This window comes from Mus musculus, chromosome 3, assembly GCF_000001635.26.
Source record: "Mus musculus strain C57BL/6J chromosome 3, GRCm38.p6 C57BL/6J".
NCBI lineage: Eukaryota > Metazoa > Chordata > Mammalia > Rodentia > Muridae > Mus > Mus musculus.
This window is the reverse complement of record NC_000069.6, coordinates 87,459,791-87,483,473: the sequence shown is the minus strand read 5'-3', so window position 1 is coordinate 87,483,473 and position 23,683 is coordinate 87,459,791. Positions and strand designations below refer to the sequence as shown.

Below are 23,683 nucleotides of genomic sequence, written 5' to 3'. Positions count from 1 at the left end.
CCTAACCCCAAACATCCAGGACACAAAGAGAAGACCAAACCTAAGGATAATAAGTATAGAAGAGAGTGAAGATTCCCAACTTAAAGGACCAGTAAATATCTTCAACAAAATTATAGAAGAAAACTTCCCTAACCTAAAGAAAGAGATGCTGATGAGCATACAAGAACCCTACAGAACCCCAGAGAGACTGGACCAGAAAAGAAATTCCTCCTGTCATATAATAATCAAAATACCAAATGTACTAAACAAAGAAAGAATATTAAAAGCAGTAAGGGAAAAGGGTCAAGTAACAAATAAAGGCAGAACTATCAGAATTACATCAGACTTCTCACCAGAGACTATGAAAGCTAGAAGATCCTGGGCAGATCTCATACAGACCCTAAGAGAACACAAATGCCAGTCCAGGCTACTATACCCAGCAAAACTCTCAATTACCATAGACAGAGGAACCAAGATATTCCATGACAAAACCAAATTTACATAATCTTTCCATAAATCCAGCCCTGCAAAGGATAATAGATGGAAAACACCAACGCAAGGAGGGAAACTACACCACAGAAAAAGCAAGAAAGTAATCTTTCAACAAACCCAAAAGAAGATAATCACATAAACATAATTCCACTTCTAACGATAAAATTAACAGGAAGTAACAATCTTATTTTCCTTAATATCTCTTAACATCAATGGACTCAATTTCCCCCAAAAGACAAAGACTAACAGACTGGATATATAAACAGGACCCAACACTTTGCTGCATACAGGAAACACACCTCAGTGAAAAAGGCAGACACTACCTCAGAGTAAAATGTTGGAAAACATTTTTCCAAGCAAATAGTCCCAAGAAACAAGCTGGAGTAGCCATTCTAATATCGAATAAAATCAACTCTCAACCAAAAGTTATCAAAAAAAAATGATAAGAAAGGACACTTCCTACTGGTCAAAGGAAAAATCTACCAAGATGAACTCTCAATTCTGAACATCTATGCTCCAAATGCAAGGGCACTCACATTCATAAAAGAAACTTGACTAAAGCTCAAAGGACATATTGCACGTCACACAATAATAGTGGGAGACTTCAACACCCTACTCTCATCAATGGACAGATCATGGAAACAAACTAAACAGAGACACAGTGAAAGCAACAGAAGTTATGAACCAAAGGGATTTAACAGATATCTATAGAACATTTTATCCTAAAACAAAAGAATATACTTTCTTCTCAGTGCCTCATGGTACCATCTCCAAAATTAACCATATAATTGGTCACAAAACAGTCCTCAAAAGATACAAGAAGATTGAAATAATCCCATGCATTCTATCAGATCACCACAGACTTAGGCTGGTCATCAATAACAACAAAAACAACAGAAAGCCCACACACACATGGAAGCTGAACAATGCCCCACTCAATGATAACTTGGTCAAGGAAGAAATAAAGGAAGAAATTAAAGACTTTTTAGAATTTAATGAAAATGAAGGAACAATGTACCCAAATTTATGGGACACAATGAAAGCAGTGCTTAGTGTAAAACTCATAGCTGAGTGCCTCCAAAAAGAAACTGGAGCAGCACGCTTGAAAGCTCTAGAACAAAAAGAAGCAAATAAACCCAAGAGGAGAGGTGGCAGGAAATATTCAAACTCTGGGCTGAAATCAATCAAGTAGAAACAAAAGAACTATACAAAGAATCAACAAAACCTGGAGCTGGTTCTTTGAGAAAATCAACAAGGACGCTTATTAGATCCCAGTACCATCTGGAAGCTTATTAGAGATGCAGAATCTCAGGCTCTACCCAGGCTTGGGATGAGCACCTGCATGTCCACCACGTCCTTGGGTGATCACGAGCGCATGGAAAGTTGAAGCCCTAACTCTGGGCAGACAGTCTTTCCTGCCCAGATGTTCTCACATTTCACTTGGGAAAGAGCAGGGTGCTTCTGGGTTTCTTGCGTATAGGATTCCATATTGCTCTCTTCCTCATGGTTTACCTACATTTGCACAGTACTTTTTACAGCTCAACATGGACTATGGAGTCCTAGGTGCTGCTGATCCTGACTTTCACACCAGGTGCTGACCTTAACTTTTAGACAATCAGAAGAGAGTAAATGCAGCCGAGCCATAAGGAGTTCCTCATGAGTCCGAGGTCCAGAGTGTGTGTTCCCATTTGGTGGAGCAGTACAGAGGGCCACCCGGCTGACACCATGTTCCCCTAGAACAGGACTTCCAGATACAGTTGAATGGTCCTAATCTAGGAGAGCAACAGCCATCAAAACTGAAGGTCACTGAGGAAGCCAGGAGATATGACTATCCCTGGGGGTTGGTGGGAGCTCAGAAGGGCCCTGAGACCTGGCCACTTGGTACAGAGAGTGGAGGATGCACCGAAGCCTCACCAAAGAGCACTCTCTCTCCTGAGGAGAATGCTAAGGGTGTACCAGCTGAGGCAGGAGGTGGGAGGTCTGTGGATTCATCTATGGGGTGCTGAGGTAACCGACTTCTGGAGCCTATAGTCTGTGATTCTTGTCAGCTTCATGGGAGTAAATGACAAGATACCTGGAAGATGAAGCATCAGGGTAAAGGCAGAGCTGGCAGGGCCACAAGGGACGCCTGTGGCGTCAGAACACTCACTGTATCTGTAGGGACCCTGAGTTCAGAGGCCACTGTACAAAGAAATGGAGAATTAAGATGTGGGTGCTGCTTAGAGGACTCTGTGTCCTGTATAGTGAGGTCACCCTCTGCCTTCCATCCTTTCCCTGACCAGCCTACCCAACAGCAGCTTGCCATGCTGCTGAGGGCACTCAAGGGAAGGATGCTGCTTTCTATTCTGTTAGTTGTTTGATCTTAGATTATTGCCACACATTGTAGGGAGGCAGAGGTACCATGCCTTGCCCTGGGTATGCCTTGCCACCACTATGCCAGGGCCACAGCACTCAGCTTCCCTGGCCTCTGTTTCTCATCTGTATGATGGGAGCCATCTCACTATCTGCATATAGAATTACTGTGAAGACACGTGTATCTACATGCAGGTATGTGTGTGCTGTGTATATATCTGTATCTGCATAATACCTGTTATCTTCCTAGTGTGGACAGTATCTTTGTTCCCTTTCATTGTCTTCATATATGCTGCAGTCATATACACAGGTGTAGTGCTAAGGGAGAAAATATGTTTTTACTTACAGGCCTTAGAAATGAACCCAATGCATAAAAACTGTTCAGTGTGTAATACTGTTATGGTTGCTGGAAACTTCAGAATTTGATCCTGGAAACATTCAGAGAGAGAGAGAGAGAGAGAGAGAGGGAGAGAGAGAGAGAGAGAGAGAGAGAGAGAGAGAGAGAGAGAGAGAAAGAAACAGTCTTTTTATAGCAAGCCAGACTGGTACCTGGCTGTTCCTAGGTAACTGTTGGGTGGAGCTTAGAAGAAATGCTAACATTCCTCCATTTTGGTTTAATTTAAAAAATTAAGAAACTAGAAAGAGGCGATATGCCACACCCTCCGGTCAAGTCTGTTTGACAGGCTGAAAGTCTGTAAGCACTCAACGAGGAAAAGAGTTTTACGGAAACTCACCTCCTGGAGCTTTGGCGTTCTCATTTACCCATATACTCATACTCTATTCCCGCGTTAGTCTGGTGTATGGAACTATGAGCTCTCTTTTCATATTTTATTATAAATGCCTTTTAAGATTAAATTCTGTTATATATAGTTAAGTCTCCCTAGTGTTTCCAGGTCCCAGAAGCTGAGCTTAGAATCCTGTAAGAATGCAGTAAGGAAGTTAACCTATTCAGTTACTAATTGAGCATTACAAAGGACGGAGCCAGTAGCTAAGAGCTGGTCTTCAAAATATTTACTAAGGACAGTAGCAAATCTCACCCAAACAAGGGAATACCATAATAGAGCCAGGGAATCCCACTGAGATAGAAATCTTCAGTATAGGCTGCATTGCATATTAGAAGCAAGTTGGTGAATTCTCCTGACAAATGGAGATTCTCCAGTTACTTAAAAGTTACACTCATGTGGGAGTTTGGCAAGGCCTAGGAAATGGGGAGGGGAGGGGTTTGTGATGTTGCATTATTCATGAGGCCTGCTAAGAGAAGAACCCCCTGGTGCTAGCTTTCACAAGGTTCAAAGGTATAGCACTAGAGTGTGAAATCCTTACCTGTCACTAAGCTGACCCTAGGCAGGACTGCTTTATCTTTACTGTAAACATCTACCTGGTTCCTCTAAATCCTTTTGAAGTCATTCCTTTGTTTTGTATCAGGTAACTTCAATGTTCTTTGCCTGCTACCTTTTTGTATTTTCTGTACTATATAAGACTGGTGTTCACTTTGTGAGAATACATTCAGATTCTACACAATCTCCCGTGTTGGTCTGTCTGTCACCCGCTGACGCCTTGTCCACCTGCCCAGAGACTCGTTCCACACAGACAAAGGGACCCAGAGGGTCTGCGGCAGTGATGGTGAAAGTGTTGAAAGCCGACCCGCAGCTAACATGGACGCAAGCCGGGGCTGAAAAGAGAGGGGAACTAGGTGGTCGAAAGAAAAGTGGAGCTAAGTCAAGGTTCCTGATCAAAGCCCAAATGTTTAATGTCAAATGCGCTTATAAAGGGGGTAGGGGGAGGCCCATTGCCACCAATTCATTCTTGGAGCCTGGAACAGGCTACAGGTGACGTGCAGGATAGGGTGTAGTCTCCAGAATAGCTCAGTGGCCTCCCAGCAGGTAGCAGTGTCTTGAAGGAGAACAGTGGCAGAGGTTGAACAATAGAGTGATCTAGGGAGGAAGGCTCCACCCTAGGTAATCTCCTTAGTGGCAGCAAGGTCAAGGTCTGGCTCAGCCTGCTTCAGGCTGGGGGTAGTTACAATCCCCCCCCCCCCGTTATTAATATTAAAAAAAAGCTGGACTGAGGCATAAAATTTATTTATGCTCTTTAGTCCTGCCTGGGACTTATGGTGGCTGGCGGCTGCGCCTGTCTTAGGAAATCTTCGATTTTCCCGAACCATCCAATTCCATCTTGGAGGCTACATGCAGCTGTTTGTGTTATATTTCACACAAAACATGGCTCTGTGGTGTGTTATCAACAACCACGGCCTTTTGGCATGTACCTCTGTCTTAGATTGGTATGGTTCCAAGATCTGGGTGCCCATCTTTGACTGTCTGGCACTCATTAGCACACCTTATTCCCAATTCAGTCCAAAGCCACAATATGCACTTAGAATGCTTCTTCATGAAGATTAATAACTGCCACCTGCGCTGTTGGAGGCAAGGCTGCACACCTGCTGCAGTCAGGCTGAAGGGCATTGGCTGACCTGCTTGAAAAACAAAGTTGAGACAGTGAAAGTACAAAAGCTTCTTTGGGGAAGTCCAGGTACGCCATTCAATTGCAAATTAGCAACGATCAAGCTTAGACTATGAGCTCCTGGTGTAGGGGAGGTGGCTTTGAGAATTGCAGAAAGGTTGCAGCTTCTCTGGGAGTGGAGGCTGTGCTCCAAATTAACTTTGCTAGGTAATTAAGATTTTAGCTATCTTCCCTAGGATTCTCTAATACTGGAATTATTACTAGACCAGTCCAAGATTGAGTTAGAATAACTGGTCACAATGAGGGAAGGAGAAGAATCACTATAACTCTTTCTTGTGACTAATCTTTCTAAGTCAGACTACACAGTCTCTAATGTTCTATGTCCCATAAGGTTTAAAAAGCTTGAAGCAAGGCAGCTTAGCCTGTCCACACTGGGAAAATGGCAAGCAAAGGTGGGTCAAAAACATATACCCAATTCAGCTTTCTTGTCACTACAGTCAGGGCACTCAGCGAACTCACCTGTCAGCTTGTCACATGAATTAGCCGTCATGCTTCTGCAGCGTTCTGTGAAGAGAACCTATGCTTTTTCCTTTCCCAATAAGGTAGCTGTTCAGGATCAAGCCATATGCCAATAAGTAGATCCTTTTCATCTCACCTAGACATGATTATGTCTGGTTTTAAGATACTATGAGGCATTTATTAAGTTCTTTGACATCCAAATTTCAAAATTCTTAAAATAAAAGTATGATTTAAATAATGTGCATGGGGATATATTAAATAATGTGCACAGGGATATAATTTCCCCCTTTCTTTGTTTTTTAAGAAGAAGAGTTTTTAAAGTTCCACAATACCCTGTCTTTGAGAATTATTAAATTGTTGACAAAACATCTCAAATACTTGACTGTTAAAGTCAGTTTTAATGTAACAAGGGCAGTGACTAATTACACTTTCAATTGTTTCTCTTGAAGAGCGGTTGCAACTAGAAAGCTTGAAAAGTTATTAATAGTCACATGTGCATAATTTATTTATTAATCAGAAATAAGAGCATTCATTTGCAGCAATTTATTCAGTATAGGTCCTCAAGAATTAACACCATTATGTGGAAACAGGTAGGAACTAAGGACACCAAGAGCAAATTTTTTACAATTTGACACACACATTCTCCAAAAATATCAAAATATTATCTTAAACCATTACTGTTTTGAATATATAAAGATCGAGATTATATAGCCAATTTTTAAAAGTGTGATGAGCATGTTCAACTATTCCTTGTCCCATGGGGTTATAAGTAATTCCAGTTTTATGTTTGATGCCAAATTCTTTACAAAATGAAGTAAAATTTTTGCTAGAATAGGATGGCTCGTTATCTGTCTTAATAAATTTAGGCTATCCCATAGCATTAAAGGCTTGTAGGCAATGATCAATTACGTTTTTAGAGGCCTCTCCAGTAAGTAGAGAAGCAAAAAGAAATCCTGAACAAGTGTCAATACAAACATGTATATATTTTAAATTTCCAAATTCTGCATAATGAGTTACATCCATTTGCCAACTATGATTAGGCATAAGACCTCGTGGATTAACTCCTAAATGTGGCACTGGAGATAATGTAATATATTTAGGACATTGTTTTACAATTATTCTTGCCTGCTCCTCGGTGATCTTATGTTGGAGCCTTAAGGTATGGCTAGAGAGATGAAATTTTTCATGATCACCTTTGGCCAAAGCAACAGGATCTGAATTTAAGAACTCCCCTATTAGAGCTCTGTCAATGCAATCATTGCCTTCAGCTAAAGGTCCAGGAAGACCAGAATGAGATCGTATGTGGCCAATATAGAACGGGTGTTTTCGGGCAAGAATGATGTTTTGCAATTGTGAAAACAGGGATTCTGCTGGCGTATTAAAGTTAAACGTACCACAGGTCTCCAATAAGAGTACCGATTGTGCAACATATAAACTATCAGTAAAGATATTAAAAGCCTCATTCACAGACTGAAAGACATTCAGTACTGCTGTTAATTCTTCTAATTGAACTGAGAGGCCAGGAGTCTTTATGATTACCTGTTGATTATTTATAAGATATCCAGCTTGCCCTTTAGAGGAGCCATCAGTAAACACCAGAACAGCATTGTGTAAAGGTAGTAAAGAGGTCATATTAGGAAATATCACCTCATATACATTTAAAAAAAATTATCAACTTATCTTGAGGGTAGTGGCTGTCTATAGTTCCTTTAAACCCTATTTGAGCAAGCAACAAATCTGTACTGTGCTGTTTTACCCAAGTGTCTTGACCTACGCTGTAAGGCTGAATAAGAATATCTGGCTCTTTGCCAAAATAAGTTAGCACCTGCTTCCTTCCAAGGATAATCATCTGAGCTACTGCTTCATAATATGGCAAGATATTACGTTTAGGAGAAATCCTCGAATGTATCCACATTAGAGGAGACTTTTGCCATAACAATCCTGTAGGCATATGAAACGTATTAAAAATTAACAGAAGTAAAGGCAAAGAGTAATCTATATAAGTGACAAATTGTTCTTCAATAGCTTTTTCCACTAGTTGCAAGGCCAGCAATCCTTCTGAGGCTAAAGATCTTGGGGAGTAGGATCAGAACTCCCTTAAAGAATATCAAATAAAGGTTTCAACTCCCCTGTAGTAAGCTTTAAATAGAGGTGAAACCAATTAATATCACCTAACAATTTTTGAAAATCATTCAAAGTCCTTAAGTTGTCTCTGCAAATAACTATCTTCTGGGGGAAAACAGCTTGATTAGTAAGTCTAAAACACAAATAATTATAAGGATCCGGAGTTTATATCTTTTCAAGAGCTATCTGTAATCCTTTATCAGCTAAAGCTTTTTGTAAATCTCTATAACACAAAAGCAAATCCTGGGGGTCTTTTCCAGGCAACCCAGGACAAATTCTTAACTGTCCAAAAACAGTCTTCTTAAAAGAACAGCATTTTTTTCTTATGAGTTGCATAAGCAATTGCAAACTTGAGAATTAATAGCATCTGAGGGATGAACAATTTTAAGCAATTGTAAGCTCTGAGATATATATTGATAAATATACAAATTAAAGCTTGATTATTCAACATTTTAAAACACCATCTACAGCACACAATTTAATTATCTGTGCTGAAGCAGGGGGAAACTCAAAAGAATAAGCGTGTGATCCAATTCACATATACCTTTCTAGCATAGAAGGGCTGTTTTTAAATAGAGTAATTGGAATGCATGCATGCTTGAATTTATAGAAGATACAGAAGCATGCATAAAAACAATTTTTTAACTTATCTTTGGGATAATGATTGACAATTTTATTTAAAATGATGGTATGCAATAGAACAAATATTAATATTCTGTAATAACCAAATTAATTGCTGTTTGGAACAAGGAACAGACACTTTGTCAGGATCTTTTTTTAAAAAATATTTTTATTACATATTTTCCTCAATTACATTTCTAATGCTATCCCAAAAGTCCCCCATACCCCCCCCCACTCCCTACCCACCCATTCCCATTTTTTTGGCCCTGGCGTTCCCCTGTACTGGGGCATATACAGTTTGCGTGTCCAATGGGCCTCTCGTTCCAGTGATGGCCCATTACATAGTGGAGCATGTGTCCTTCTTACCGGTTGGGACATCTTCTGGATATATGCCCAGGAGAGGTATTGTGGGATCCTCCAGTAGTACTATGTCCAATTTTCTAAGGAACCGCCAGACTGATTTCCAGAGTGGTTGTACAAGCTTGCAATCCCACCAACAATGAAGGAGTGTTCCTCTGTTTCCACATCCTCGACAGCATCTGCTGTCACCTGAATTTTTGATCTTAGCCATTCTGACTGGTGTGAGGTGGAATCTCAGGATTGTTTTGATTTGTATTTCTCTGATGATTAAGGATGTTGAACATTTTTTCAGGTGCTTCGCAGCCATTCAGTATTCCTCAGGTGAGAATTCTTTGTTCAGCTCTGAGCCCCATTTTTAATGGGGTTATTTGATTTTCTGAAGTCCACCTTCTTGAGTTCTTTATATGTTGGATATTAGTCCCCTATCTGATTTAGGATAGGTAAAGATTCTTTCCCAATCTGTTGGTGGTCTTTTTGTCTTATTGACAGTGTCTTTTGCCTTACAGAAGCTTTGGAGTTTCATGAGTTCCCATTTGTCGATTCTCGATCTTACAGCACAAGCCATTGCTGTTCTATTCAGGAATTTTTCCTCTGTGCCCATATCTTCAAGGCTTTTCCCCACTTTCTCCTCTATAATTTTCAGTGTCTCTGGTTTTATGTGAAGTTCCTTGATCCACTTAGATTTGACCTTAGTACAAGGAGATAGGTATGGATCGATTCGCATTCTTCTACATGATAACAACCAGTTGTGCCAGCACCATTTGTTGAAAATGCTGTCTTTCTTCCACTGGATGGTTTTAGCTCCCTTGTTGAAGACCAAGTGACCATAGGTGTGTGGGTTCATTTCTGGGTCTTCAATTCTATTCCATTGGTCTACTTGTCTGTCAGTATACCAGTACCATGCAGTTTTATCACAATTGCTCTGTAGTAAAGCTTTAGGTCAGGCATGGTGATTCTACCAGAGGTTCTTTTATCCTTAAGAAGAGTTTTTGCTACCCTAGGTTTTTTGTTATTCCAGATGAATTTGCAGATTGCTCTTTCTAATTCGTTGAAGAATTGAGTTGGAATTTTGATGGGGATTGCATTGAATCTATAGATTGCTTTTGGCAAGATAGCCATTTTTACAATGTTGATCCTGCCAATCCCTGAGCATGGGAGATCTTTCCATCTTCTGACATCTTCTTTAATTTCTTTCTTCAGAGACTTGAAGTTTTTATCATACAGATCTTTCACTTCCTTAGTTAGAGTCACGCCAAGATATTTTATAGTATTTGTGACTTTTGAGAAGGGTGTTGTTTCCCTAATTTCTTTCTCAGCCTGTTTATCCTTTGTGTACAAAAAGGCCATTGACTTGTTTGAGTTAATTTTATATCCAGCTCCTTCACCGAAGCTGTTTATCAGGTTTAGGAGTTCTCTGGTGGAATTTTTAGGGTCACTTATATATACTATCATATCATCTGCAAAAAGTGATATTTTGACTTCTTCTTTTCCAATTTGTATCTCCTTGATCTCCTTTTGTTGTTGAATTGCTCTGGCTAATACTTCAAGTACAATGTTGAAGAGGTAGGGAGAAAGTGGGCAGCCTTGTCTAGTCCCTGATTTTAGTGGGATTGCTACCAGCTTCTCTCCATTTACTTTGATGTTGGCTACTGGTTTGTTGTAGATTGCTTTTATCATGTTTAGGTATGGGCCTTGATTTCCTGATCTTTCCAAGACTTTTATCATGAATGGGTGTTTGATCTTGTCAAATGCTTTTTCTGCATCTAACGAGATGATCATGTGGTTTTTGTCTTTGAGTTTGTTTATATAATGGATTACATTGATGGATTTTCGTATATTAAACTATCCCTGCATCCCTGGAATAAAACCTACTTGGTCAGGATGGATGATTGCTTTAATGTGTTCTTGGATTCGGTTAGTGAGAATTTTATTGAGGATTTTTGCATCGATATTCATAAGAGAAATTGGTCTGAAGTTCTCTATCTTTGTTGGGTCTTTCTGTGGTCTAGGTATCAGAGTAATTGTGGCTTCATAAAATGAGGTGGGTAGAGTACCTTCTACTTCTATTTTGTGAAATAGTTTGTGCAGAACTGGAATTAGATCTTCTATGAAGGTCTGATAGAACTCTGCACTTAACCCGTCTGGTCCTGGGCTTTTTTTTTTGGCTGGGAGACTATTAATAACTGCTTCTATATCTTTAGGGGATATGGGACTGTTTAGATCGTTAACCTGATCCTGATTTAACTTTGGTACCTGGTATCTGTCCAGAAATTTGTCCATTTCGTCCAGGTTTTCCAGTTTTGTTGAGTATAGCCTTTTGTAGAAGGATCTGATGGTGTTTTGGATTTCTTCAGGATCTGTTGTTATGTCTCCCTTTTCATTTCTGATTTTGTTAATTAGGATGTTGTCCCTGTGCTCTCTAGTGAGTCTAGCTAAGGGTTTATCTATCTTGTTGATTTTCTCAAAGAACCAACTCCTCGTTTGGTTAATTCTTTGAATAGTTCTTCTTGTTTCCACTTGGTTGATTTCACCCCTGAGTTTGATTATTTCCTGCCGTCTACTCCTCTTGGGTGAATTTTCTTCCTTTTTTTCTAGAGCTTTTAGATGGTTTGTCAAGCTGCTAGTGTGTGCTCTCTCCACTTTCTTCTTGGAGGCACTCAGAGCTATGAGTTTCCCTCTTAGAAATGCTTTCATTGTGTCCCATAGGTTTGGTATGTTGTGGCTTCATTTTCATTAAACTCTAAAAAGTCTTTAATTTCTTTCTTTATTCCATCCTTGACCAAGGTATCATTGAGAAGAGTGTTATTCAGTTTCCACGTGAAAGTTGGTTTTCCATTATTTATGTTGTTATTGAAGATCAGCCTTAGTCCATGGTGGTCTGATAGAATGCATGGGACAATTTCAATATTTTTGTATCTGTTGAGGCCTGTTTTATGACCAATTATATGGTCAATTTTGGAGAAGGTCCCGTGAGGTGCTGAGAAGAAGTTATATCCTTTTGTTTTAGGATAAAATGTTCTGTAGATATCTGTTAAGTCCATTTGTTTCATAACTTCTGTAAGTTTCACTGTGTCCCTGCTTAGTTTCTGTTTCCACGATCTGTCTATTGATGAAAGTGGTGTGTTGAAGTCTCCCATTATTATTGTGTGAGGTGCAATGTGTGCTTTGAGCTTTACTAAGGTGTCTTTAATGAATGTGGCTGCCCTTGCATTTGGGACATAGATATTCAGAATTGAGAGTTCCTCTTGGAGGATTTTACCTTTGATGAGTATGAAGTGGCCCTCCTTTTCTTTTTTGATAACTTTGGGTTGGAAGTCGATTTTATTCGATATCAGAATGGCTACTCCAGCTTGTTTCTTCAGACCATTTGCTTGGAAAATTGTTTTCCAGCCTTTCACTCTGAGGTAGTGTCTGTCTTTTTCCCTGAGATGGGTTTCCTGTAAGCAGCAGAATGTTGGGTCTTGTTTGTGTAGCCATTCTTTTAGTCTATGTCTTTTTATTGGGGAATTGAGTCCATTGATATTAAGAGATATTAAGGAAAAGTAATTGTTGCTTCCTTTTATTTTTGTTGTTAGAGTTGGCATTCTTTTCTTGTGGCAGTCTTCTTTTTGGTTCGTTGAGGGATTACTTTCTTGCTTTTTCTAGGGCGTGATTTCTGTCCTTGTATTGTTTTTTTTTCTGTTATTATCCTTTGAAAGGCTGGATTCTTGGAAAGATAATGTGTGAATTTGGTTTTGTCGTGGAATACTTTGGTTTCTCCATCTATTGTAATTGAGAGTTTGGCCGGGTATAGTAGCCTGGGCTGCCATTTGTGTTCTCTTAGTGTCTGTATAACATCTGTCCAGGCTCTTCTGGCTTTCATAGTCTGGTGAAAACTCTGGTGTAATTCTGATAGGCCTGCCTTTATATGTTACTTGACCTTTCTCCCTTACTGCTTTTAATATTCTATCTTTATTTAGTGCATTTGTTGTTCTGATTACTATGTGTCTGGAGGAATTTCTTTTCTGGTCCAGTCTATTTGGAGTTTTGTAAGCTTCTTGTATGATCATGGGCATCTCTTTCTTTATATTTGGGAAGGTTTCTTCTATTATTTTGTTGAAGATATTTGCTGGCCCTTTAAGTTGAAAATCTTCATTCTCATCAACTCCTATTATCCGTAAGTTTGGTCTTCTCATTGTGTCCTGGATTTCCTGGATGTTTTGAGTTAGGATCCTTTTGCATTTTGTATTTTCTTTGATTGTTGTGCCGGTGTTCTCTATGGAATCTTCTGCACCTGAGATTCTCTCTTCCATTTTTTGTTCTGTTGCTGATACTCGCATCTATGGTTCCAGATCTCTTTCCTAGGGTTTCTATCTCCAGCATTGCCTCGCTTTGGGTTTTCTTTATTGTGTCTACTTCCCTTTTTAGTTCTAGTATGGTTTTGTTCATTTCCATCACCTGTTTGGATGTGTTTTCCTGTTTTTCTTTAAGGACTTCTAACTGTTTGGTTGTGTTTTCCTATTTTTCTTTAAGGACCTGTAACTCTTTAGCAGTGCTCTCCTGTATTTCTTTAAGTGAGTTATGAAAGTCCTTCTTGATGTCCTCTACCATCATCATGAGAAATGTTTTTAAATCTGGGTCTAGATTTTCGGTTGTGTTGGGGCGCCCAGGACTAGGTGGGGTGGGAGTGCTTCATTCTGATGATGGTGAGTGGTCTTGATTTCTGTTAGTAGGATTCTTACGTTTGCCTTTCGCCATCTGGTAATCTCTGAAGCTAGCTGTTATAATTGTCTCTAGTTAGAGCTTGTTCCTCAGGTGACTCTGTTAGCCTCTATAAGCAGACCTGGGAGGCTAGCTCTCTCCTTAGTTTCAGTGGTCAGAGTATTCTCTGCAGGCAAGCTCTCTTCTTGCAGGGAAGGTGCCCAGATATCTGGTGTTCGAAACTGCCTCCTGGCAGAAGTTGTGTTCCACTCACCAGAGGTCTTAGGATCCCGTGGGGAATCCTGTGTGGGCCCTTGCGGGTGTCGGGAGACTCAGCTGGCGAGGCACCCCGGTGCTCGAGTGGACCGGAAGGGACTTGTGCCCCAGGTCAGGCCCGGATCGTCTGCTTCCCTAGTTAATGCAGTCTCAGGTTCCGCGCGATTGGATTGGGGCAGACGCTGTGTTCCACTCACCAGAGGTCTTAGGATCCTGTGGGGAATCCTGTGTGGGCCCTTGCGGGTGTCGGGAGACTCAGCTGGCAAGGCACCCCGGTGCTCGAGTGGACCGGAAGGGCTGTCAGGTTCTTAAGACACAATTTTTGTTATAGGTTTTCTAAAATATACAAATTTATCTTACAATTATTTATTAGCACCACAGCAGCCTTAATAGGATGTTAAAACTGTGCTTTGGGGTGAACGACACCTCGGCCTTGCCTGCCTCCGGCCCTCCTCCCAGGCCATAGAGGTTGAAGCAGCCCAATCTGTTGTAGGCTAGGAAGCCCAAGCAAGGGTGGCAGAGCACCCTGAGTCCTAGCAGGAAAAATATGGCCATGGGGACAAGTGGATGCTCATAGGAGCAATAGCGCGCACAACCGGTGCTTCAGGCCCTCCCCTGAGTTCGCTATAAAGGTGGCCGCTTTCTGGCAGCCTCCTACACCACCACTGCTCAGGGAAAGCTGTGTACCCCAGGCCCTGCCCTGCAGCAGCCAGCAGCTGGCCGGCTCCACGTGGGCCAATGGTCGGCCGGGAGGAGAAGAAAGCTGACTTTACAATAATGTTTTCTCTTGCCAAGGAATTGCTGTGGGCACATTTAATGACCAATAACTAAAATAGGCAGCTAATATTTAATTACCATTGATTATAATTGATAGCAATCATAAAAGCTTTCTTTCTTTTCTGCAAAGCCTTTTGTTTTTTGCCAGTTAATTTGTGTCTCACTTAATAGCACCTAACAAAGGCTTAAGTTCTGCTGTGGTGAGTTTAAGGTGAGGTCTTAGCCAATTAACATCTCCTGGAAGCTTTTGAAAATAAAACTTTGAAGCAAATTAATTTTTTGTTCTTAGATTTTTCTATACCACAATTTTATAGTATAACCAAAACCCTAAGTATTCAAAAGATATTGCCTCTGAATCTTTTCTGGAGCAACAGCTACTCCCCAGAACTTAAAAGCTCCTTGTGTGAGAGCAAGGATTTAAAGTAAACTTCCCTTGAGAGGCATTAGCTAATAAAATACTTTCCACTTAGGAAACAATATATACTGAAAGATTCAAACTCTTAGCGTCTTGTATTGAAGCAAAGACAATAAGAATTTCTCTTACATGAGGTAAAGTTATATTAGCCGTACCCAGAGGCAAAATTTTCCAATGATTACAAGCTCACTAGAAGCAAACTCTTTACAATTTTCTGGATGCAAAGGAAAAAACAAACTCTTAAATCTATAATAACTTTACATGAAGTAGGCAAGTCAAATGGCAATGTCCTGATAAATTCTACAGCCTGATTGACCTTTTTATAAACTTTGAATTTGAACTTTATTTAGAACAACATCAGGATAGATCTGCAACAGTGTTCTTTTAGCTAAAAGGAATTTTCCCTGAAGGCAAGGAGAGGCAAGTTTTGAGAGCTTCCTTAGGCACTGTTTGCAAGACAAAAGAAAGTCACACAAGCCCCGCAGAGGCTAGTCTGAGCTTTGTTCATCTTGCCATGAGGACAGATTTTAGAATTTTTAAGTTTCTTTTGCAATATTAGACTATAACTAGGTTAGCACCGATTCCAAACTTAGCCCATATCCTCCCGCACCTCTAGCAACACTTTAAAAATGAAGTTTTAGGCTAGCACTAGCATGTGTACCTGTTGCTTTGGTGCCCGATACAATCCTTTTCTTTTTCTTCCCGTGGAGCTCCATACCAAGCAGCTTTCCTCCAGCATTTTTCTGCCATTCCTCAGGTCCCTGTTTGGACGCCAGACTGTTGGAAGCCAACCCGAGGCTCACATGGACCGGGTTTCACCTGGGAGGCAAGCTGGAGCTGAAAAGAGAGGGGAACTAGGAGGTTGAGAGAAAAATGGAGCTAAGTCAAGGTTTCTGATCAAAGCCCAAATGTTTAATGGCAAATGCGCTTATAAAGGGGGTAGGGGGGAGGCCCATTGCCGCCAATTCATTCTTGGAGCCTGGAACAGGCTACAGGTGACGATGTGCAGGATAGGGTGTAGTCTCTGGAATAGCTCAGTGGCCTCCCAGCAGGTAGCAGTGTCTTGATGGAGAACAGTGGCAGTGGTTGAACAATAGAGTGATCTAGGGAGGCAGGCTCCACCCTAGGTAAACTTCTTAGTGGCAGCAAGGTCAAGGTCTGGCTCAGCCTGCTTCAGGCTGGGGGTGGTTACAAAACAGGAATAGGGTCGTTGTGATCTTTTGCAACTTCCTGCTGACTTTGGGGTGGCGTGGCTCTGGGAAACCAAAGAGAAGATGGGGATGTTGGCCCAGTCTTAGGAGAGTTGGCCGTTTCCTTGCTGTCCATGATCTGTGGAGCCATCCGTGGGTAGGGAAGTGCAGGCCCAGTAGAAGCATCGGTGAAATTAGACTGAGGAAGCTTCGGGTTTCTTCTCTGGAGCTGTTCTGGATGTAGATTTTGAGTAAATGCCTGGACTTGGCAAGATGCTGAAACACACACACACACACACACACACACACACACACACACACACACACATACATTGGAGGCAGAATAAAGTTAAGTAGGAAGTAGGTTTGGGAGAAAAACTTTTTCTTAGGTGTACACTTGAAACACTTAGGCCTTGGAGGTTGAGGTGAGGGGAGTCCTAAACCCAGGGAACAGGGGGGAAATTCCACCCTCTGGAATAGGTAAGAGGTAGGAACTTAGGCTATTGACTGGCAGGTGTACTTATCTAGACAGAGCCTACTTGGTCCATGAGAGGTAGATCTGAGTGGGTTTCCTGGAGGTTATAAGTTTATAATAATTTTTTAACAGCACAAACAGTCTTAGGGAAGACAAAAACCTTTTGTGGAGTAGAAGGGGCAAGCCAGTTATTTTCCTCTGTGTAGATGTATATTAATTTAGCACAATGAGAAACATTTTTAAGTTTACATTTAAGAGACAATCAGAGTAAACTCAAAATCTTGACCTCGTGCATATGATAACTGATCATATAGAGTTAACATGGGAAACATCTTAAGCCTATAGTTAAAAGACAATCAGAGGAAACTTGAAATTTGAACCTGCGATTACAAAAGTTCAACTGTATAGTGGGATGTTTGATTAAAGTTAAGTTAATTTATCAGAACTCCATTTTGAACCTTTGAACTCTCAATTTAACAGTGGCATAGCAAGGGGCAGGAATCTGAAGCACTTTGTAGTTTGAATCAATTTTCATCACCACCTAAGTTTGTATGTCCTCTAACCTTTATATCTTATGATTACTGACCTCAAAACACCTTTCCAGACCCCCATTTAGAGCTTTATAAATATTTAAGCCTTTTATTTAATTATTTACCATAAGGTATAAATCTAATCACTGGGGAGTAGTCACTGTAAACTGATTTTCTTTAGATAAGTAGCAGAAGATTATATCTGCAAAAAGGTTACATGGGAAATTTGTGTATCTTTTATCATGAAACTACGAGATCTGGTAGTCTTAACTAGTTAACAAATTGACTAATGAGCTAATATGCTGGCGGATCACCTTGGGGTAAGGAGTTAGTTGTTTTCTAGCTGTCAAGCTGCAGTTAGTTTAGCTGTCAATGTAATCAGAAATCTGGGGAGAATTAATTATAGTCTAGATATCATATATTAATTAAAATGACAGAGGTTAGTCTATAGTCTACTACCTAAACAGTTCTCCCAGGTCTCTGTGGTCTCCTTCGAAACTTGGGTAGAGGCAGTCTGGCCATTAGGCCCAGAAGATAAGAGGCCTTTTCCTGTGGAGGAGGAACATGGGAGAAATGACTCATCTTGTCTTAGGCAATATGAGACATTTAATTCTCCAGGTGTCCTCTGTCCATAGACCAGGCCGAGCCCTGGCAGCAGGAAAGGCAATGGAGCAGTCTTTCTCAGTGGTCATCAGACCTCTGAGATAGAGGCCAGGTAGAGTCCTTTGCTGCTGTGCCCATATCTTCTTGGAGACCTTGGGGCGGGGGTCACTGTTAGGATTTGGGAGTCTCTGTCTGTCATAGCAAGCTTAAACATTTAATATTTAGCAGATCTCTGACAAGATTGAGAGCTAGTATCTATAAAGCATATCTGAGTTAGACAATTTGTATCTGTTTTTAATTATTTGTTCTAGCAAACAAAGAGGTTACATTGTAACTTAATAATCATAGTAGCAAAAACAAAGCTAAACCTATCTTTAAAGTAGTGGTCCTTAACTTTTTACTTTTGTAAATCTTTAAAGTAATTGTACTGGCTAGTTTTGTGTGTCAACTTGACACAAGCTGGAGTTATCTCAGAGAAAGGAGCTTTAGGTGAGGAAATGCCTCCATGAGATCCAGCAGTAAGGTATTTTCTCAATTAGTGATCAGGGTGGGGGGGCCCATTGTGGGTGGTGCCATCCCTGGGTTGGTAGTCTTGGGTTCTATAAGAAAGCAAGCTGAGCAAACCAGGGGAAGTAAGCCAGTAAGGAACATCCCTCCATGGCCTCTGCATCAGCTTCTGTCTCCAGGTTCCTGCCTTCTGTGAGTTCCTGACCTGACCTCCTTTGGTGATGAACAGCAATGTAGAAGTTCCTTCCTAGAACAATTCTACAGCAGGTTCTTGTGAATAAGGACTGAGGGAGACTGGTGGACAGAAGCAGGGTTTGATATGTGAAATAGGTCTCAGTTAGCCATTTTCCCAGGTTTCTTTGAGGGCTAACAATGGCCAGTTTTTTTTCTTTCATTTCTTTATTCACTTTACTTGATGGTTTAAGTCTGTTTTTTAATGTTGTGTTAAATACATATGATGCATTTGGATCAAGTCCGGTCCTGTCTGCAATCCCACTTCTACTTCCCACCCACCACCACCTTTCTCTCTCAATTTCATGGGCTCTCTTCTTTTAAATAATGTCTATTTGTTTATTTATTTATTTTTAATCTGTGTTGTTGTTGTTTTTAATCTGTTCTAGTGTTTTGCCTGGATGTATGTCTGTGTAGGAGTGTTGGATCTTGGAGTTACAGATGTTAGCTGCCATATTAATGCTGGGAATCCAGCCCTGGTCCTCTGTAAAAACAGTCAATGATAGCATTTCTTCAAGGCTCTGCCCAACAGTTCTCTAGCAACAGCCAGGTACAATCCTCACTTGCTATGAAAGGACTGTTTGCACACACACAGACACACACACACACACACACACACACACACACACACACACACACATACACACACAGACAGACACACACACACAGACACACACACACACATCTCTCTGGCCTTTCTCTCTCTGGACTTTCTCTCTGGCCTCTTTCTCCTTTTGTTCTTTCCCCCCTCCCCCTCTCTGTCTCTTGGCCGGCCTCTTCTCCCTTTCGCTCTCCTCCTTCTGTCCTTCTCTGTCCTTTCTCTTTCTCTGCCTCTACTCTCTTCTCAAACCCCTTCTCATGCCCCCAAATGGTTTATTTTAAACTAGACCCATCATGGTACCTCAGGGAAAGATGTCTCAGCATGGACCCACTTAAGCACTCCCTCTTGTGTTTGTGCACGGAGGGATCTAGTAACCACCGGGCCTGTCTTTGGCCACAGCTGGCTTAGAGCTGTTGCAGATCAGAATGGAAAAGCAGAAATCAGAGATAAATTATTTTTTAGGAAGTAGAGTTTAAGAAGTTCAAGGCTGCCAGCTGGAGCAAACGGGAGAGTGTGTGGTAGAGTAGGGCACCAGGCAGGGATCGAGAACAAGAGTGAGTTAAGTCTGAAACAAAGTCTGGAGAGTATTTTTAGAGTCAAAGGAATGGGGAGCAAGAATGAGAAAGCAAGCTAGCCTGATCAAGGATAGAAATGAGTTGGGGATCAGGAGGAATGAAGAGGTTTGGAGTGAAGGTATGGAGAAGCCTGCACATAGGCAACCTTCCATTTCCGGATCTCTGGCAAAAGTTGTAAAAGTTCCTTCAAAAGTGTTGCTAAGTGGCTGTTTAGAGGTATTGGGGCCAAACTTAGTGTGTGAGTTGTTTGGCAGACTTTAAGTCCAGGAGGTGTTCCAGTAGGGAGCCTGGAAGACCTGGTGAAGATGAGATACACATTTAGTGAGAGTAAATGTTATCATTTCTATCTCTAAGTGTCCCAAATATAGCTACTCAGTGTCTCTCTGGCTCCTGGCACCTACTACTCCCTATCCGTGCATATCATTTTGTCTCTTTGGTCAGTTACACCCACATATCTCTACTAAAGACATCTACCCTCTCCCTTTCTCCAAAAGCCTGCCTCAGCCTGCTTTTTCAGCTGCTTTCTTCTCTCCTCCTCAGCTGGGTAAGTGTCACCCTGGAGCTGCCTGCCTTGTCCACTATTATTACAAAAGCCACAGCAGTGCACCAGGCTGCTCCTCTTGCCCTACGGGGCTCCATTCCCATGGGGAAAAAAAATGCCTGGTCTCTGTGATTTGGGACACTTCTCTCAGAGGAGTCTCTCAGTTTACTTGGGGACAGACAGGATTGAAATTCTTAAACCTCTTCTGTTCTGTTTGTTCTCAGCTCTTTCCTGGTGTTTTCTTGCCTCTCCCTAGGAGTTGCTGTCCTGCAGCTTCCTTAAGTCCTCCTGGGCCTGTGACCCTTTCTTTGCCTCTTCTCCTCCGGAGCGACCTGCTCCCAGCTCCTTCTCAGAGCTTCTGCACCTTCCTCAAGGAGCTGTGGTCCTGTATCTTCTTCCATAAGCCTTCCTGGGCTTCTGAGACCCCATCCCTTGTCTCTCAGCTCCCTCCTGGAAGCTCCTCAGCTTCCTTAAACCCTCCTGGGCTTCATAGGACCCTTTCTCTTCTCCTCCTCAGACTCAAGGATCTTATTAAAGCCTCGCTGTTTTACTCTGCATGCCTTGGCCTCAGTACTGCTCAGTCAGTGTGGCATGCTTGATTTTAAATTCTCTCCTATGGTAACAGCTTATACCACCGCATAACAAACAAACAACATCAAATCTCTTATATCTAAACTTTCTTTACACTTCGAAAAGTTTCTTACCTCTAAGGTTTTTTCTACTTTCCACTCATAAACAACCTTTATCCTTACAATTTCTCTCCTCCCCTGCCTCACTCCCCCCAATCTCTTACTGTAAACTATCTCAGGGTTTGTAAGTTCATTGGGTATGATTAAAAATCTGAACAAAATTTAGCTTAACACTTGTAACAGAAGGGCTTAAAGTTAAAAAAAAACTATATCTGTATAATCTTATTACAACATTCTATATTTGGGACTCAACTCTTGTTTAGAATATTTTGTATATGTAATTTAGATTTAACTCTTGTTTAAAAAACAGGTCTACTAGAAAATAGATGGTTTTAAATAGCAACCACATGTCTGGCAGCTCATCTTTACCAAGGTCAAAAAGTGTACATGTGATGTAATTTTACCACCATCTTGGTTAAGGTGACCATGTGGCATAAAGCAACAAGTATACAACGTTTCAGTCCTGCCGAGGCCTCTGTTTATCGTTGTATCTCCCTTTCAAACACACTTGGCAACAGCAGGGCTTCTAAACATTCAGGTTAGGATGAATTTTTATGCGGTAATAAGTTCCTAAGGTTATAAAGTCTACTCAGGTGAACAGGGACTGTTTTAGGGATGTATATTTAACCACTCATGCCTTTGCTAACTGCTCAACATCAGGCTTCTAGAACATTAAATAATAAAAAACATATGCTTGATAAATAAGGTTTATACATTCCTAAGGTCTACACAGGTTAACTAACCGACTAGACCTATTGTCTAGCCTCTTTGTCTTTACTGATTTTTCTAAGTTTAGTTACTTAGATAAACAGAGTCTTACAAGAAACTGATATTTTGTAATGGTGCATCATGAAAGGAGAAAACGAACAAACGACAGCCAAAATGGTTTCTGGTCTCTATGTGAACTGTACTTATGGTTTTGTAAAACTTCTAGTCCTTTTATGGAATACACTTATGGCTTAAAGTTTTGTTTTAATGCTAAAGGATTTTCAATCAATTCTTCAACAAAGTTCAAAGTTTTAAGGCTCAAACTTAGCAGAGATAAAGTTGTAAAATCCTGATATTATAAAACTACTAACTTGTACAGTGTTAAAGATAACTAAGACATGCAAGTTAATGGTCAGCCACCTTATAAATGATCAAATTCTTTAATGTACTCTAAACTATGCACATAAGCCATGTTAAGTACAAATGTAATTCATTTACAGGGGCAAATTTTATTTAGTATTCAATATATGTTTCCAAGTTAAGCCTAAGACTGGTAACTAAAAGCAAGAAACAAGTCAATTTTGTTTAACTCATGAATATACAACAGATAATGATCCTCAAACTCTTCAGAGATCTGTAGAGAAGATATCTTATGTCTGTACGGATGTGGCACCTGCCAATAATAAATTTGACGGCCTATGGCTTAGGCAGGAAATAGCAGGTGAGACATGCAGGAGGAGAGAGAATTCTGGGATAGAGTCAGGCTCTGAAGATCTACCCAGGGAGATGCGAGGAGATAGATTCATGGTACCTGAGCACAGGTAACCAGCCACATGGTAGAATGCAGGCTAAGTAATTGAGTTATTTTAGTTATGATTTAGTCAGAGGAGATCTAACTAAAGACCTAACTGTGTGGCCAAGGTATCTGCAAATATATTTTGAATCTGAGTCTTACTTTGGGAGCATGGGGCTGGGAGAAAGAACCAGGACTTAACTTCTACAGAAATCCACTAATACAGCATTTAACATGTTTGATTGAAAAATATTTCCATGACAGACAGAACTGCAAGCTCCTAGAGGCAACCTTAAGCTCTCAAAAGAAGAAGATGGGATACAGACTACTTTACCTGGATTGCCGTCACACTAACCATTGGTTGAAACTGCCTGTGCCTTACCTACCACCAGGGCTCTGCACAAATTATGTACACTATTGTGTTGACTGCTCTACTCTGCCTTGCCAAAGTGGGTCAGTTTTTCCCAGTTCCTCCACAGAAGAATCTCTCAGACTTTCTGGGTCTGGTAGTTGAAGGCCAGTGCTCTCCTGTGTAACAGCGAAAGAGATAATGCTGTCTGAACTGAGTGACAACCAAAGACCGGTGCCCTCAGTGAAGCCACGGAGACCACAGGAGCCTAGGACAAACGTCCAGGTGGCAGTCATTCTCTGCCATTTTACTTGATACACACATACATTTGGATTGTACTTCCTGCTATAATTTACCCTTCTCAGACCTCTGATGATATTGATGGCTAACTGTAGCTGTATGTTAACAGTGGCAGGTACCCAGCTCCTCTCCCTGAGGCTACAGCTGCCATTTCTATGTAGAAGCAGGCACCAGGACTCACTTTTCTAGAGCTACTAGGTCTCTGGCTCAGAGACAAAGTCATAGTTTACCACACTGATAGAGAAACACTCACAACAGGTTTTCATGAACTGTACAGCTCCTTTATTTAAAGGAACTTGCTTTGCAGCGACTACTCTCAATAATCAACCATTTGTGTCTCATGATAAATGATCAGCTGAAAAGAAAAAGCCCAACGTTTATATACGTTGTGGGGGTCTGGGAAAGTGATTTGTAGGGAAGTTTGTAAATGCAGGTTGTGGTAACGTGAAAGCTTGAGTTGTGAAGGTCTAAGGTAGTAATTTAAGGTGTGTAAGCACACATTTTGTAAAGGTGTAAGACAGTGATTTAAAGTGATG

General features: G+C 41.0%; 1 protein-coding gene across 3 annotated transcripts in view; it reads right to left on the bottom strand.

Annotated features, from left to right (window-relative positions):
- Positions 1-23,683, bottom strand: part of Fcrl5 (Fc receptor-like 5) — a 64,902-nt gene that overhangs the window by 17,205 nt on the left and 24,014 nt on the right. The window contains exon 13 of one of the 3 annotated variants that reach the window (XM_017319623.2): positions 15,944-16,479. The exons of 1 other annotated variant lie outside the window; for it this stretch is intronic. The gene's annotated coding sequence lies outside the window, so the exon portion shown is untranslated. Of the gene's footprint in view, positions 1-15,943; positions 16,480-23,683 lie in introns of those variants that run through there. One more of the 3 variants, NM_183222.3, reaches the window with a different exon arrangement.